Below are 18,929 nucleotides of genomic sequence, written 5' to 3' on the forward strand. Positions count from 1 at the left end.
ACACACACACACACAGACATACAACATGCCTGCGGATGTTTACACAAGTTTTCACGCAGCCAAACAGGGTAGATGATGAGCTGTCAGTCACACCTCCCCTGGCAGAACAGAGATGGGGAAGAATGTGTCGGTGGCGGTGGTTACACCTGTGCTGTCTGTGGTTTCCTGCGGCGGTATTTCAGGGTGTAATCCCTAACATCGCCGTGTTTACGCTTGTGTTTTAGTTACAGGCCTGATACTCGCATGCTTTCCAGCTTAGATGGTGACTTCTGCTTCGCTTACTCCTCAGCCTGGCCCCAGGGGCATCCTCCCCAGCCTGCCACACACAGGTACAGCCCCCCCCCCGACATGTACGGATACAGTAAACAAACACTGTTGCTTTCAACATGCGTCATACATCCTTTATTCTCTCGAAGATACACAGTCGAGGTATACATTAATAGAAACTTAAAAAGTAAGTAGTTTAAAGTTGTTCTGTGAAAAAAGTAACATTTGCTCATATACTCTGTTCTAAATTTAGAATGTGTGCCCGAGCCATATTTCTTTCTCTGTTGATTTGGACTTGGATGGCCCATAATAGGATCATTTACAGGGAACATTAAGTTGCGGTTGTTTCCTCATGTACTCAAAAGTTTCCTTTTTTCTTTTCTCTGTTGTTGTTTTATATGGTTTTTGTATTTCGTCATGAGTGACGTCGGCTGCACCATTGAGGTCATGAAATGGGAGGAGAAAAAGCTCCAGCGCCAGGGACTGAACTCACTTTTTTATTTTAGTAAAAAAGCTATATTTAGAACCTCGGCCACGGCCAAAGGCTTTCGTCCCAAACTCCCTGAATGACACACCTTTCGAGAAGTGACTCTCTCTAACACATCTGCTATTTTTATCCTCTCACTCTTTTCCCCTTGTTTTTCTTCCCTTCTGCTCCTGTCTTTTCTCTTGACAGACACACTATATAAATGATGCAGTCCTGGTTTTTATTTGTAAGATTTGTTGGATGGATTACCATAGAGCTAGATTCTAATTCCCACTAAAAAAAAAAGAAAAAAAGAAGAAGACAGGCCTCAGCAGTGTTTATAGGAACACACTATGCTCTGACGTTGGTAGCAGTGGAGAGCCAGTAACAGGTCCGCTCTGCTTACACTCCCTATTTGCACCACTGCCCAGTGAAAGGCCTGTTGTAAATGGTGGCATTACAAGGCCCGTCAATGTGAGGTGGCTAATTGGATAATGGGATTTTTTTTGCCACTCCGATGAGTAAAACCAGGTTGTGACGGTGCATAAAGTTGTGTATGACATGCTTCTGCTGACCGAGATAATAGCTTCCACTACATAAAGTGTAATGTGCCGTAATGACATGTATTGAAGCCTTGTGGTTCTCTGTCTGTGTGATGTGACATTGATGAGATCCGCTCGTCGCTAGATCGTTTTTTTTCTTTCTCACCAGTTATTGTCGGGTGGCGCTCTGCTCCACTGTAAAGTAGTCAGTGCTTTGGAACCTGGTGCTGTGGGTTGAGGCTTTGAATCATTTTTCCATCCGCATTGCCCATTAAACGCTCTAACACTGTTTCTACCTAAATGAACCCAGCTGAGGAAATGGAGGCTGAAGAGTTAAGCAGCTATAGCAATGTAATACTATATTGTTGGTGTGTGTTAGTGACGTTTGTCCTCTTTGATTTTTTTTTCTTCTTTTTCTCCAGTGAAGGAATCCAAATTCTTGGAATGAGATACCAACCTTTCATTGCTTCCCTGGGATCTTCTGGTGAGTATATATGTTTCTAAAGACACCACAGAATAGTCTCAGTGTGCATGTGTGGAAGTTCTCTCCTGTAAATCCCTGCTATGTTAATGTGCTTTACCATGTGTCCCCATTAAGATGCCATAAGGTGATGTTATATCTTGATCCCCGAGCTTTTTCGTGTGCACTAGTAGTGTTTATCCTTTCTTCCAACCCCCCGATTGTAGTAAATGTTTGCAGTATCTGTTACACAGCAGATGTATGCCAGCGACTTATAGTGTTACTGTGGTTTTTTAGGCTTGTAAAACTGACGCAACTCCTACTTTAACGGTTGGCACAACTGGCAGCCAAATGTTGTTAATTATTTAGCTTAACACGAGGAATTTAGACAGACTTTACTGGGTCATGTTTGTTGTGGTGCACTTAAAGACTGTTCTCATCCTCAAAATGGCATCGTAACACAAATCATTTAATTACACTGCTTTACAAAACCATACAGCCAGCAATTCTGTGTTGTGGCTGTGCTGTAGCCTGTGGTAAACTCAATGTACTTAGCCCCTTCTCCACCGTCCCATCCGCACTGCCCTTCCCCTCCCCCCCCTCCCTCCCTCTCCCCAATACTCCCTCTCTCAGCTGGTCCACCCTCTACCAACCAGTGTGTGCCTGTCAGCGTGTCACCCCAGGGTGATGCCCCTCTCTCAGCCCCTCGGGGCCCTTTTGACTCTGCGCGCTCCATGTTTGCCCAATCATTTGGGAGCCGGATACGGGGATGAATTGTTAACTACAGCAGGTCAGCCTGTGCCCCACAACCCCTGGCCCTCTCTGCGCCCCCCCCTCCCCCCACGACTGTTAACTCATCCCCATGGCGATGAGGCAGGAATTTGTTTTCTCTCATGTGTCCACTGCCAGCAAGCTCCCCTCCACCACTCCCCCCTCTCCTCTCCATCCTCTCCGCCTTTCAGCGTCCAATCAAAAGGCATCACATGATCAGGAAGTCTTGATGGCGCATCCCACCAAGCGAAAGCGCTGCTGCCGTCACTTGAAGTTTTGCTCTGCTTTGCTGGGAAAGAAGGCCCTGAGGGGGAAAATGTGTGTGTTTTGTTTGGTAGGAAAGTGAGTACGGTCATCAATAATTTCCTGACACACGGGCATGCAGACGTTTTTTGAAACATGGTTGCACACAAACAAATTTACACACACACACACACACACACACACACACACACACACCCACACACACACACACACACACACACACAAACACACACACACACACACACACACACACACACACACACACACAAACACACACACACACACACTCACACACAGACATGTGGCTCATAATGTGCAAGTTATTATGAAATACATACTGCGTAAGTCGCTTTAATCCCCCTCCTGCAGCCATTGTGATGGCATTGGTTAAAAAAACAAAATTTCTGTTTATTTTTGCATTGCAATGATTAAGAGAAACCCTAAACAGAGCAGGCCTATCATATACATTACAGTTGTGTACCAGTCTCTTTCCATGCTTCACGTAGCAGTAGTAAAACAGCACAAAGACACTCAGATCAGTGGCACTCCTCTTTGGTGATTTTCTTATAAAATCTTTTTGTATTTGGCTCTCACTGAGCCGGGATTTTTGTTTCTGTTTTTGTTCTTTTGTTTTTATTAGCAAATCTGTTCATATCTTTGAGCTAACACCGTTTTTGCAAAGTCTAATTCCCGTCATTGTCTCAACATATCGACAAGCTCAAGTGTGTGCAAGTGTGAGAGCGTGTGTTTGTGTGTGTTTGCTTCCACACGCGTTATTAGCTTAGGGCAGGTGAGTGTTTGCCTACCTGTCTCCCGTTATGAGGTGAGTGTTTGCTCAAGGAATGCACCATGTCCGATTTGTCATTGACTCTTATTGTTCAGCTCATCCAACCGGTGCCTAAAGATTGAGTTCTGCTGTGCCCTAGCAAGTGAGAAATATGTGCTTTTTCTTTAGTTTTTTTTCCCCCCCATCTATTGCTCAGTGCATTTGCATGTGTTCTTGGATGAAAATGTGACCTGGTTGAAAAGTATTAAGGCTATATTGTGTGTGTGTCCGGACTGGGGAAACGAGAGGAGCTCAGACCTGCATTGAAAAAGTCAAAAGCAAAGCTATAAAACATCACTATCAAGTTGTTAATGTTACCAATTTTCCAATATGTGGAAAACGCTTGTGGTCAATTGAGATAGAACATGACTCAAGTCGTCACTCTTCAATCGGGCATTATGCAGCAAACTGACGTGAGAAGAAATAGAAATAGCATGACGTGCTTCAGTTAAATTATTTCTAACCAGGCACATCCTGTGGATAAATATGAACCCTAGATGAGCAAACCTGGCTCCCTCGCTTTGTGGTAATGATGAAGCCTCAGCAAACTAATCCCTCCCGCTGCACTGCAGTGGTTAACACAGCAATTACCAATGGCATGTGCAGCTTTTCATCTTTTTTCTCTTTCCAGAAAGTTTTAATCTTTGATATTGAACATCTTAAAAAATGAGTGAGATTTCTGCGTGTGTGTTTAAGTAAATATTTAAAGAAGTGTGTAGATCTCTGTGGATATCTTTGTGAAAATGATGCAAGTGCTGTGTGTTAATGTATAAGTATATTTGAACTTGCGCTCATGTGTGCCCGTGTGTGTTTGTGCGGCCGCCGTCCTGTGCCACCATCTGGGTGGTCCTCACGGCTGGTTTGATGGTAATCCCCCCCCTGTCCCATAAATCAGTGTCCGGGGCTGGGGCCGGGAGCTGATGCTGTGTGACCATTGGAGCGAGGGGGCTTGAGGCGCTAAGCCGAGGACCCCAGCCGCTGCCCTGCCCTGGGTCTGGGCCTGGCCACACGTCAGCTCTCCACACCACCTTTAAAATAACTTGTTGCACATGGCTGACTTTTGGGAAACGGCCTCGGCTCCAAGTACATACGTCGTACCACCACAACACCAGCAACATGAGCTTCAGTAGAAATGGAGAGTGCACACTCATAAACCGTTTCATGACCTGAAGAGTTTTTAACTCTAAAATATGGTCCCCTTTGATTTACAAAAAACAACACAAATGTTTCATAATGGATATTTTTAATCTAATCCAATTTTAAAATATTATAGAGATTTTTAGTTTTTCAAACAATAGTACAATTTTGTTTTGTTCTGACTGGTGGCTGCCAAACTGAAGTGATTTCTGAGTGCTGCTGTCGGTTCAAATGTTTCTGTGTGACTCAAGAGTGCTAAGATTAAAGCCATATCTGCCTGCACCTCTCTCTGAGATTGAGGAGGGAGGATGAAGGTCTGTCCAACGGTCTGGCTTGCATACAGCTCTCCACTGAGCTTTTATCTAGGGAGATTGCTTTGCAGCTCTCTCCAGACCCGGCTTCCCTGCAAGTGCACAGTCGTGAGACCTGTGGCATTAATACAAAAGTAATGCTGTTTGGAATAATAACAGCCAATTCCGCCCCAATAGAGGGAGAGAGACAACAGACGTGAGTGTAGTGGAATACAAAAGAAGCCAAGATGAAAGGCTGAAAGGTATAGGGCCGGCGTGCACCTCTCTGGCTCTATTGTGGGAACCAATATCAACATGTTTTTTTTTTGCGCACAAACAGTACTGAGAGTGTGGGGACCCTATGCCGACGTTGACCCCCGGGTGCCATTACGCAGAAATGTAATTTGCTCTTTTGTCTGCCAAGATCACAGAGGGAGAGCAGTGACTTGTCGTTCTCTTTATTCTTACTCTTTTTTTTTTCAATTGCTCCCTTCCTTTTCAGTCTCTCTATTCCCTCCCATTGCCTTCAGTGAGTTGCAATTTAGTTTTGATGAGCAGGTGGTCTCTTTTTCAATCTCACAGTGCTCCTGGCTCCCACCTCTTGCGTGTGGTGCTTTCAGTCGGAGTCAGTCATGTAGGGCAGGATTAGAAGGAGAAGGAGGAGGGTCCAGTAAGAGTCTTTTAGTATTGGCGACCTCAGCGCCCTGCAGTCAGAACCACGCAGAGTGCACATTGAAAGAGTTATTTTGTTGCCCAAATCCTCTCAACCGCACCCCAGATGGCTTTTGTGCAGGCCAGGGACATGCTTTTCTCGGGGACAGTGTCCTTCAAGGCTTGGTGAGTCTCTGAGCTCAGCAGGTAAAAAAGCACTGTGAGCCAGACGGACTGACTGAGAAGGACGTCTCAGCACTTTTTCCACCCTAAATCTGGACATTGGACCGAAACAAAATAGCTGGATTAAAAGCAAAGGGGGAAAACTTTACTCCTCAGCACACACCCACAAATACACACAAACACACACACACACCCATGTACAGAGTAAGATTTAGGCCTCTGAACATCCACCCACGTTAAGATTAGTGGAACATCTCATCTGGTGTCCCATAAGACAATAGAGAGAGCAGAAGAGATGGAGGGAAACGTGCTGTGCCAGCATTTCCAGTGGAGGCACTTTACATTACAACCTGCTTTCACCGTTTTACCTTTGATCTCGGTCTGCCGCTTAACCAACCCTGTTACTACTTACGGGAATTTATGACCCATTGCTTTATCTGTCCAACATTCCTCTGCAATAATCTCCATGGTGATGCCTAGACGAGCAATCAATATTTTGTCAATAATGCTAAACAGATCTGCTGCCTCTGCTGTCTTTTCCCACGTTGACTTCTTTTGTCATAAAATCCCTTCAGCCCCTTGAGCATCAGGAATTTTGTAGCATGGTTCCAAACCCCCAGAATCACCACTCACATCTCACAATTGTATCGAGTGAATCAAATCAATCTGGCGTTGGGTTGGTGAGTGGCTGTTTCCCTAGTGTTGTTACGTAAGTTGGTCATATTTGCAAGTTTGTGGAAAATTCGGACATCTGGCCAACAGGTACCGTTTCGATTTTTTAATTATTATTTTTTTTTACAGTTTTTTATTCATGCTCGTACAATCATGTTATATACAACGGCGTTGCCAAGTAACGGACAAACAAAAGAAAAGCAATGACATATAGTTCAGCAAACAAACAAATGTACACATGTACTACTAAAGCAGTGTAGCGCTAGGCTAGTGCTACACATGAGGCTAGTTATCTGTGAATAAACCAGAGCTTTAATCTCATAGTTTCAGCACTGCTTTAATCATTGTTCTCAATCCCTGCTCCTAAATGTATTAAACTGCATGCAATCATGTAATAAATACAAATTCAACTTTAAAAGAATTTGATGCCCCTCTGAAGTGTGTTTTCCCAAGTCATGACAACTCATTTGCTTTCCCTCTGCATAAACATCACAGATCTCTAGTTACTGACATGATATCATTAAACTTGCCTTTAACATCTGTATGCTTGCTAACTCAACTGTATGCTTGCTAACTCAACCGTGTCAATCTGAATAAATGACATAGGATAGCTGGTGTTGTTCAATTTTCTTTGGTACAAAATCCAATTATCACCCCACAGAATAGGGCTAAGAAGAAAAGCAGAGTGAGTAATGTAGGGGTAATAAAAAGGCAATATCGAGCTAAGGACTCTGAGGTCTGAGCTGTAAATGAAAGTGGAAGGAGTGACTGGTTGCACTCCTCTGTTTCTGCCATTCTGGGTTTGTTCCCTGAGTATTTGTCATGGAGGTTTCACAAGTGGCCGCTCCTACTCACACTGATAAACAGCAGGGATTGGATCCAGACCCTGTTGGGTTCTAGCTGGAGCCCTGGGGCCTTTAACCACACAGACAGGGAATGTTAGTCATTTGTTTATTATTGGTGATATTTGCCTGCTCCTAATCCTTGGCAGGATTAGCCTTGATGGTGATCCCCAACCCACCTTTTTCCACCCTCCAGTCCCTGACATTTACATCAGGAGTTTTTTGCGCGATTCGTCAATGTGTGCATGGGCAGTATACGTACACACATGGTCGCATGCAGTAGTGTGCTTCTAGGCTTGTGCTCCGATGCATTAATGTGTGTTAAAGTATGTGTGTGTGTGTGTGCTATTTCACATGTGTCGTTGAAGGATGTTTGCAATCAAGAGGGTTTGACACGCTGTGATCAGTGTCAATAGGAAAACTCTGTTACTGCGGCTGATATTTTATCCCATGCCAGGGCATCTTTGCTCAGTGGCCATGCTTGCGGGCTGGAGGCATGTTTGGATCTAATTTTTCAAGGCTCCGAAAAGTTTTTTTTTTTTTTTTTGGTCAAATTCTTTTCAAACGGAAACACATCCCAAGGGCCCTATAGGAACCAATTAATCAAACATGCTGAATGTCAGTGTGTCGTCATTGGAAATCACTTGTGTCATGAAGGAGGGTTAAAATGCTCAGAGTGGCGTTAACGTGTCGGCCCCGTGTGTTGTGAAACTATTGGCCGAGCGTCACCTGGATCAGAAAGGGAACGGGGTTTTACCGAGCAGAGCTAACTTGTTCAGTGTGACCTTTAAAGAGCTGATCCCCACACACTACATAAATCTGTTTCCAGTTTCATAACACGACCACGCACATGCTCATTAACATGCCGCACGCCCTCACCTACTGTGGTTTTTTTTGGGGTCAGAAAAGTCCAGCAAATCTGTACAAACACTTTAGCATCCTGCTCCCAAATGTAAGCAGATAATGGATTGACAGTCGTATAGATGACATAGACATCTAATTATCTATGTTTATGTGTGTACGCTCTGAGGCCAAACGTTAAGGAATGACACTTTGTAATTATTTGGAATGCTTGACTTCCACTTGTCTGGGTGAGAGTCCCATCTCACTGGATGGAGAAAGTGTACTAGACATGATTTAGGGCATCGCCAGCTCCAGTTTCAAGTCATTTAGGGTGCATCCAAGTCAAGTCTTCATAAGCAATGTTCCAAATAAAGATGCAAGTCAGTGGCAAGGCATTTAAATATGTTCATTTCCAACCTGTGGTAAAAGTTTCACAAAGCAAATGTGTTGTGTCCCAGTGTTAAACTATGCATTGTGTGTTGGGATGCAAGGCCTATGAAACACTGTATATTTTAGTATCAGGTTGAAACTATAGGTGACTAAATGTTTTGGCTGTCAAGTCACAGGGCAAGTCTTTAGGTAGTCCAACGTTATAGAGCAGTAAAGACAAGTTTTAAGATATCACTTTTACCGGAGTCCAGTTTTTTTTGAAAATCAGCTTCATTCAAGCTCAGTATACCCTCGAACACTGGTTAACCCTCCTTTCTAAGCCTGCACAGAAAGTGTTTTTAGTCACTGCACATGGAAGCTGTCCAGCTGAAGCAGTCACAGCTGAGCTTCATGGGGTGCTGGTTAATTGGCAGTTTTGGTAAGTGCAGATATGCTCCACTATGCATATCTTCCTCAATGCCCCTTCCACTATTTGCCTTTTTAAAGTGTCCTTTAATTGGTTGCACAGTCACAGTCTCCTGATTTAACTGTCCCCTGTGGTACCTGAATGTGGCCTATTTGACCCTGATGCCCTGGGGTGAAAACCGTATATATGGCAGCCAAGACCGATGATCATTGCCCAGCTTTATTTCTGCTCATGTTTTCCTTCCAACCTTGCTTTACCTCTTTCTTTCTCGTCTACTGTTGCTGTCTTTAATTTTAATCTTGAAGGGGATCTCTTTTTCATTGCGACAGCATTGGGCCACTCAACAGCAAAATTCCCTTGGTTTCAACACCTTTTCATAATCCTTACCCAGCCTGTGTTTGTGTGAGTGTCTGCCCCAGCCACAGCCAGGCTGTTCTGTCAACATTGTAACATGGAGGCCTCCTCAGCCCCAAAGAAAGGCCTCATATTTGGGTATAGGGGACCCAAACCAGTCCATCAGATAGGTCTGGCCACCGCTTCTCCCTACACACCAAACACTTCCAACTTGGCTGCATCAGCAGTACTGAAAGACCTGAGAGGACTGTGATCCCACCATGGGGTGTATGACTGTGGCTCCGGCTTCACTACACTTTAATCCCCTTTTCCTTTTAACGACAATGGGAAACATGTGCGTACACTGTGTAGGGTAAAGGCCCACCATGGGAGAGGCTGTTTACCTTTGCTGTAAAGCTAACATTTCACAGCTCCTGTGACCACTTCTGGTCAGTAACCTGTACTATGTTAAAAAGGTGGCAGCAGATCATTCTTTTGACATGTTTATTTCGGACAAGACAGTTTCCACCACTGTTGCTGCTGAATGGAAATTGCCTTTCTTCGCTTCACACTTTGGTCAAATTTGACCCATTCCATTTTCATTTTATTTTTTACCAGTGAATGTTAACTAAAGCAGAGAGTTGAGCTGTCTATTTTGACTTATTAAAGAGCAGCTCGAGGAAACTTAATTCTCCCCTAACTTTCCATCTCTGAGTATGTTTAGGTTTAGAGTATGACCCTGATGATTGGTCTGGTTCTTGTTTTAGAGAAATTAAACAAAACTAGGAACAATGCTTGTCAAAACTATATTGGAAGCCAACGTTATCCATAATGTTAGATTTTTCCAAATGTGCCGTGCACATCTCAGAACAGAATTCTCAGGTCATGGTCCTTAACCTTATAAAGTTCTGTCTTGTTTCCAGTGGTGAGACAGTTGTTTCTGTGCAGACAGGGAGCTACAGTAGGGATATACAGTGGTGTAAAAACAGGAACTAGTGCTCATATGCCAACCCGGAGGACAGGAAATGCACTCCAGATGAAGATACAACATTGTGGTTTATTTTACCGGGCGTGTGTGTTTGTTTTTGTGTTGTCATGAATCCGTGCTTTAGGACTGACCATATGTCTCTTGAGTTACATCACCCAATTACTTTACTAGGCCAGCAGTTTTGGGGAATTTCTATAATTTAATTATTCAATTGTTTATCCTATATAAATGTAAGAAGACAAAGAGAAATACCACCATTTTCCCATTGCCCACATTATTCCTTTTCTCTGACTTAAGGTATTTGATTTACAGCTACATAAAACAACTGCAAATCCTGACTATTTTAGATGCTGTAACAAGCAATGCTACTGTCATCACACGTTTTAGCATCGTATAAACATCAACCTGGAGCATTTAATTCTGTTGTCACATGGTACACGCGCGCACACACGCACGCACACACGCGCACACACACACACACACACACACACACACTCACACACTCTCACTCTCACTCACGGGATAATTGCAAAGCTGCGACCAGTGTTGCTGTCATTGCAGCAACCACTTTTCAAATGACAATGTAACTTTGGCAAAAATGTAGAGAAGATCACTTGATGTTAAGCAGGTTTCAGGTCTCTCTCCAGGTGTGTTTCAATTTGTAAATGAATGGAAAACCAATGGCTGCCTGCTGAGTTAAACCTAAATGGACACATACATATATATGTGTATATTTGACCTAAACACATGTTCAACCACCACTACAAGTCAAGTCAATGTACCTGTACATACATTCATTTAACATACACAGTTGCTGTGTTGGTTGACCTATATTGTTTTATGTCGAGTCCAATCTGAGACTCTGGGTGTCAATTCCCAACTCTGGCAGGTGACCCTGACGCTGGGCCTCCACAGGTGTGGCAGGTGATCTGAGGGATGAGTGAGTGGTTCCTGTGAGTAACAGTAGCTCCAGCCAGCTTCCCCCCTGATGCCCTGCCCCAATCTGCCCTTTCCTGTCGTCTTATCTGAGCATCCAGTGGAATCCAACCCAGGGGCGCGGTCCATTCTCCCCTCACTGCCGGTCTGCGTTCGCTGCTCTTCTCAGATGTCACTGTGAAGAGAGAATGACCCGCTAGAGTTGGACTTGAGTTGGGCTGGCTGACAGATCCCTCTGAACCCCCTCTACTGCAGGCACCAACTGTGTCAGCTTCCTGCCACCCACAACTTCCCACCCTCTGACCTTTATGGCACCAAGGGCAAAAAGAAGCACGGACCATGAGCTATTACTTCATAGCTGATCTGTTTAGGATTTTGCTTATTATGATTCACACTGAGGCAGCAGCGATGGATTTTCCAGACGTGATAGAAAATGTATTTCAAAGTTTTCCGAAAAAGTTGTGAGGGGGAAAATTGGATTTGGTAGTTGGTTTGGGCCAGAGGGACATGCTGATGTAGTTGAAGGTTCTTTCTGATTAGCAGAGCGGAGACTCATCCTGTAGGGATGGAGTCTTGTTCCTCCTCCAACATGTCTGGCTTTAATCTGGCACCACCAGTTTACCAGCAATCATCCAAACAGTTTATTTTATATGGTGACTTCGATTGACCCTTCTTCTGAAAAATCGGATCAGAAAGGCTAAAATGTGCAGAGACGTCAACAGAACCACATAAACTGCATGAACGTATTTGCCTGCTGACCTTGTTGTATCACTCCTACTGTGCTCATTCAACCATCCAATCTACTTATTTATGTGCCAACTCTATCACTCATTGATATAATTAAACCTGTTACGAAAACAAAAATCACTGACCCAGGATCCCATTTGACACTAATTTAAGATGAAAAAAACTTGTGAGATTTTCCTGCTTTAACACATCAGTTCTTGCTAACCTGAATCATTTTGCATTCCTGCCAAACACACTATAAACATGTTTCCACATGTGCTCATTCCATTGCAGCGCTGCCAAACAGCAGTCGAGCGCTGCTAAAAGAAGGCTTATCACAGCCCTCCATGAGTTTCCCTAACAAAAGAAATTATTGTTTTATTTTGTTTTGTATATATTGAATTAAATATGTGGCCTTCGCTACATTCATTTTAGTATAAACTACACAGTCCATACATTACATACTGTTTACTGTATGTTTATATGCACATTTTGAGGGCTGTGTTTCTGGATCTGGCTGATACTGGACAAGACGAAAAGCTGATTAAGGTGTGTGTGTATGTGTGTGTGCGCGCGCATGCGTGAGTGTGAGTGTGTGTGCGCGCGCATGCGTGAGTGTGAGTGTGTTGTATGGACCTGAGCCCCGAGCTTTAAGTGTGTGCGCGCATGTCGGTTGCAGTCCCCAGTTCGGAGATGTAATCTGATTTACAGAAGGGAGCGGGTCGTTTCACATGACTGGTTTAAAGGACCACTGGCGCAAGGTTGTGCCAGTGTCCCTGACCGGGTTTCAGTGCCACGGTGCATGGGTGCGTGCATGCGTGTGTGTGTATACACCCTGCAAGTATTTATTTGTTTCTACAAAATGCACAGCAGAAATATGAGCAGTTGTTATTGTAGGCACCTAAGCAGTTATAAATAGAAAGGTGTTGAAGTTTGCTGTGCGGTTGAACAAACCAGAATGCTGTATTTATTCAGTTGCTCCTTGTTTTAAACAAGATTAATTTTGAGAAAGGTTATATGAAAGCAAAGCCACTGCTAATTATCAGCCCATTACACATCTGGAAAAAAGTACAGCTCTGCTTCGGACTCAAACTGATGCAGGTTTTGTTTGCGACTTTGTGTTTACACATCACTTATAATCAGAGCTTTATTTTGAACTAATGGACCATCAGAAATTATATCAAATAATTGAAATCATCCTATAGCCTCAGCTCTCTTTCAGAGGACTGCTGGGATCAAATCCCCTGAGAGCCTTGCCTCTGAATCCTGGTTGCACATTGCTTGTTGATGTTTTTTTTTCTTCTCTTTTTCGGAGCTGGATGTTGTCCATCATGTGATTTTCATTGGAAGAGTGGCCGGAGGAGACGACCACAGTTAAAGCAAGTCAGCAGGCACATGAGTGTGTGTTCGTGTGTCATCTGGTCTCGTTAATACATGCAGGTTGTTTTCCGTGTGGGGGTCATCGGCTGTGGTCATCGCATACACGAGTGGAAGAGAGGGAGCCCTAGGAGGTGACATTTGCAGCCACGTGTGTGCTTGTTGGTTCACACGTAAGCATTGCACAGAACCTTAATAGTTGTGTGTATCTCAGAGGGTTCCATGCCTTGTCTTTTCCGTCGAGTTCAAGTGTGTGTGTGCTCAGTGTTTGTGGTTGTGTGTTTTCTCTCCTGTGTGCGGGGAGAGCTCATAAGCAGGGCGATGCAGCCGGCAGGAAGCTCTGATCCCATCAGGCGTGTCAGCAGGGGCAGTTTTTCATAAGGTAGTAATCTCACCACACAAAGGGGTGTCCAATATTAGACAGAGCCCCTACCCCTGAGCTAATCAAGACCCGACAAACCCTTCTCCTGGCACGCCAACCCAATAAACATTACCTCATCCGAAGGCTTAACCTAGCTACATGAAGCTCCAGCCTCTTCGGGTGTACATGATAACTCACGTAGCTCAGTATACGATAAAACGGAAATATAAGAAGGGATATAAAAGAAAGGGGGACCAGCGCACAACTACCTATGGTGCCTGCATGGTGCCAGGGTAAGGTATTTTAAAAGGGAACGGAAAGCAAGACTCATTTTACCATGTCCTCCAAAAAACTCTGGGAAGCAATTTGACCGGTGTTCAGTTTCTGTTCCCCGTCGACCTGTTATTGCCTTTTTCCCCTTCGACTCTCTTGAGTTCTTAACCTGAAAGAAAGGTTCTTCATTTCAGGCTTTTGTGTGACTCGGAAACACTGCATTTGTTGCTGTGGTTACAGGTCTGGGATAGTGAAACGCAGAAGAAGCAGAGAGCACCTTTTGTTCATGACTTGGATAAAGAGCTGCCATTTGGTCCAGAGAGTCTTAAACATGTTCCGTATCAAGAAAACCTTCCATTCAGTATCTACCTGAACCAGTTGACCCCATAAAATAAAAACCAGCACACCACTTTTTATATTCAATTGGTCCTACAGTAAAAGCCACGTTGACTGCCTCCAATCTTCTGACCTTCCAACTTTCTGCAGAGCTCCACTGTAACCTTAGATTTACATACTACAAAGTGAGGTGATTTATGTCGCCACTCCTGACGTTTTAAATGTTCTGTGAAGATACTGGAGAAAGCCTGTGTGGCTGTTTGGTTGACCGAGAGCTTTGACAATAATGCCAATAAAAAGGTAGCAGTCGCAGCAGGTAAATGTGAGGGACCTTTTCCCCTTCATTTGAGGAATGGATAAACACTTTTTGTCACGTTTTGGCATTGGTGTCATTCTTGGACTCTGAAAGTTGGTCTTCTTGACTTATGTCCAGTTCAGCTGAAGCATTGTGTATATCATTCTGTCATCACTGGTTGCTTATCTGTCATTGGTCAAAAAAGGATTGATTTCTTAGACCAGTTTTATTTGAAGTGGGAAGAGGTTAAAATTGTAGCCTGGAAATCCAGACCCACATCTATAGGATGATGTAGGCTCTGGCCACGAGCAATAGACCTTCCCAACTCAAGGGGCGGCACCAACGCATGCATTTCAAATACCACTGCATGCAATTGGATAGCACTACAACCAATCAGAGCAATGAACAAGGTGACATATTCAGCCCCGTAAGTTTAGCGAACAGCGGGGTTAACTGGTAAATTAAACTTTTGCCTTGTTCGGTTAAACAGAAAATTCATCTATTCTTGCATCTTATTTGAGAGTCGTCTTCCAACTCGCACAATAACCTCATCACACCTATGAACACAGATTGCTCCCTCAGTGCAGGAAAAAAATAAATATTTGTTGTCAAGCAAGTTTGGGCAAAGCTGGACCAAATGATATCTGAGTTTTTTTTCCCCCATCCTTTATCTTTTTCAGATGATCTCCGGTGAGCAGCGAAAAGAGGCTGACTAATGGAAACATGATCGCCAGAGATTCAACAGGTAGGGATGACTCTGTGTTTTGTCTGATCTTCATTCAGTGGAATATATGATCGCACACAGCGCAGTCGTATTATGAACTGACAGTTGCTATAAACACCCGGAGTACGGCACATTCACTCAACAAACAGAGGAAGCAAAAGGCTAGTCCACATGTATGTGAGACAGGATCAGGGTGGTGGCACTGGCTTCATGCCCATGTTCTTGCTTTTTTTGTTTTAATGGGTAACTCAAGTCATGACAGCATGGTAAAGAATGCAGTGGCACAGAGATATCACTTCAAACACGGCGTCTTTCAGGAGCCTCAGATCCTTTCAGTGGGACTGAATGAAGATATGCTTTGATGGCCCACCTCAGAGTCGGTGGCCTTCAAAGCAACCTGTTGATGGGCTTGTGTGAGGCGGCCAGCAGGCTGAATGAGTGGTACTGTATACGTGCGCCTCTCATGGTAACCGTGGGTGTTCTCAGTGGAGGTCAAACATGCTTGACCCCCAACATGAGTAGTTCTATTTTCTATAGATTTTGAAGCTCGCATTATCGTCTTTTTTGTTCCTTCTACCAGGTTCTCTGGGTAAATGAAGTGGAACTGTGTGTGCGGATGGCAGGGTGCCAGCAGACAGGTACAGTAGATGTGCTGATGAGAGAGGGTGATAGGGGCCGTCCTCAGTGGCAGCCCCAGGCACAGACAGACGCACACAGGCAGGCTGAGACTCATAGGCAGGTTGAGACCTGGTGTGCTGATGCTGCTCTACTGGCTGGGCTCCAAGGTGAGGCATAGGAGAGAAACGTGGGAAGGTAGGAACCAGAGGAAAGGGCAAAGGGAGTGATAGAAGAAATCAGGCCCAATGATGACTGTTGACCGGCCAGGCTGTAAAAGCATACAACCAAAAAGGAAAAGCAATAGATTGTATTAGCTTAGCAAGCTGGAAGGACATGACCCTACGTGAGGCCCGGTGGAAAGACAGAGAGGAGAGAGGGAGGAGGGAGGTAGGAGAAGAAAGAGTGCGAGAGTGAGGCCAAGTCCTGTACACACTGGTGGAAGGTGACTCCTCACAGGTAAACCAGCTCAGAGGTGCAGACAGGCAGAAAGAGAGATGAGAGACACTGATGGATGACTACTTTTCGTATGACACGTTCCTTCCCCGGGCAAAGAACAAGCGGGACAGGCCGGTCCTGCCACTTTGCTGCCATGACAACCGCAGGGCTGAGAGGAAGATGTGTTTGTGTGTGTGTGTGTGGGGGGGGGGGAGGGTTTGTCAATAGGCCACCTACATGCATTACCTCACTGCGGGATGTTCTGACAAAAGCAGATGTTGTAAACTGATTAACTCTGCTTTCACAAGAAAGAGACACACTCACCCAGCTGTTACGGATATGAGACTATATGAGATTTTCTCTCTTCCTTATCAACTTTTCACACATTTCTATTCTAGATAAAGTGATATTGTATTTATTTAATAATACATTTTATATATATATATATATTAGTGCTGTCAGTTTAATGCGTTATTAACGGCATTAATGCAAACCCATTTTAACGGCGTACATTTTTTTATCGCGCGATTATCTATATTGTTATTTGCACTGAATTGCAAGTTATGACATTTTAGAAGAAATACACTGAATTACAATGGTGTAGACATTGAAATTCAGTGTATTTCTTCTTAAATATCATAATTAGAATGGGTGTGATAAAAAATGATGGGACAAAAAGAAATCAAGGGACATTCAGGCTAGAATAAAAATAAATACTGGTAATTCTGGAATGAGAATGATAAGTAGCTTGTTCCAGCTTTATGTTACAAGGCCTGGTCATTTGTATCCACACAAAAAACTCAGCCTGGATTTTGCATGCACTCATAATGGGATCGTGTCAGCTGTTGATCAGGCTCTAGAGTCGGTCATCTGCGACTTCTTTATGACAGTTTGAATCCTCAATCCCGTTCTGTGTGGAAAGTTTTTTTTACAAAAGCACCCAAATCCGTTCCATATCTGTTAAGAGAAAATCAGCAGAGCACATGTTTGTGTTGATCACGTTTTTGACGTTTTATGAATCCCTGCTTATATATTTCAACCAACATCATTGCAACAGTTTATTTTTACATCTCAAAGAAACATGTTGCCAATATGGATTAAATACCTAAAACTTTCCTTTAGTGTATAAGAGAAACATGTGTCATTGTTCAAGCTTGAAGTGTTTTTTTGGCCTGAGTCAGTCATTAGTTTTCTTGTATTCTGTTTCTAGGATCAAAACGTAATCCCAGTTTGAACTTGAAGACCAGCATCCCCCTGCAGCAGATGTGTGCTGCTGGCATGGCCCGCGAAACAGCATGCTGCATGCTCCATCACTGACAATCCTGGTGTCAGGATGCAGCGCCCGGGAGCTTGGAGCTTGGATGGGGAGAAGCTGTGGCATAAACTCTGGGACAATGGAGTGTATTTATGCTGCTCCGACATTATGGAACGGACCAGTCAACCCTGTCTGGAATAGGTGCTCGATTAGGAAAAGTCAGCCTCTGTGAATGTACATTTTACCGTCGTTACCACAATGGATGTCTTGGATGACTTTTATTTTCTAAATTGAACCAGGATAAAAAAAAAATGTCTTCCTCCGTTTACATCTGCTTCTGATATTGCCCTGTTTATTCACACTGTTGCTCATCCACTGCAGTTGTGACATATACTGTGTTATTTTGGAGACCAGATCAACAAGTGCTGGAACTGTAAATGGAAAACAATCAGTTAAGTTATTTTCATTTTTTGTAGTTCTATTTTTTTTCTTCTACAGACTGGAGGCAGCCGCTCACACCAGCAGTGCAGTCACATACAACCTTTTAGTGTAGAGAGTGTGCAATATAGTTTATACACTGTGAGATAAAGATTCATCAGGAAGATTGCTCGTTCACTGGAAATGAAAGTTGATCTTACAAAGAAGCCATTGTAATCAAGGTGAAAAAAAAAGAAATCTTCTATTGACACCGCATTTCATTGTGACAGCCTGTGTTAATATTGATTAATAATCCTGTCAAACCGTTTTTTATTTGCAAGATTTATGCCTATCCCTAACTGTGTTGTGTCTGGGAAATCCTGTTGGCAGAAATAAAAAAGTCTATCCAAGCTGCTGTCTGTTTGATTTTGATCTATGGGATTTAATAGCTTTTAGGATGTTCGTTATGTGTCCGCTGCCATTACTCACACTGGCTCAATAACTAGTTAGGCCGGTACGTGCCATTGTGCTACAAGGAGGACTACCAGGATCGCTATCACGTATCACAAAGAGAAGCAAAGGAAAGTGGAAATCGAAAAAATTGTGACATTTAAGTGCTGACAAAACTAAAGTGTTATTGGAAATCACAGGATTTCACTTGACTAATATCAAGTCAATTTTGGAGTTGTAATGTATATACAAATGTATTACAAAAAAAGCACAATTTATTTTGTATCAATTTATTCTTCTAGAAGTAAGAGTAAAAGATGACCTTCTGCAGTTTAGTTTATGTAAACCCTGTATGTATGGTGTTGATAGAGAAGTACTTAATGTCAATGTCTGTG

General features: G+C 43.6%; 1 long non-coding RNA gene across 1 annotated transcript in view; it reads left to right on the forward strand.

The window, feature by feature from the left end:
* The window catches only part of LOC307263613, a 59,601-nt gene extending 41,107 nt beyond the window's left edge, over positions 1 to 18,494 (forward strand). The window contains exons 3-5 of the long non-coding RNA XR_013845282.1: positions 1,698 to 1,759; positions 15,316 to 15,380; positions 17,623 to 18,494. This is a non-coding gene — a long non-coding RNA (uncharacterized lncRNA). The remainder of the gene's footprint in view (positions 1 to 1,697; positions 1,760 to 15,315; positions 15,381 to 17,622) is intronic.
* The last annotated feature ends 435 nt before the right edge of the window (positions 18,495 to 18,929 follow it).

Source organism: Ammodytes marinus, assembly GCF_949987685.1.
Source record: "Ammodytes marinus genome assembly, chromosome: 16".
Lineage (NCBI taxonomy): Eukaryota > Metazoa > Chordata > Actinopteri > Uranoscopiformes > Ammodytidae > Ammodytes > Ammodytes marinus.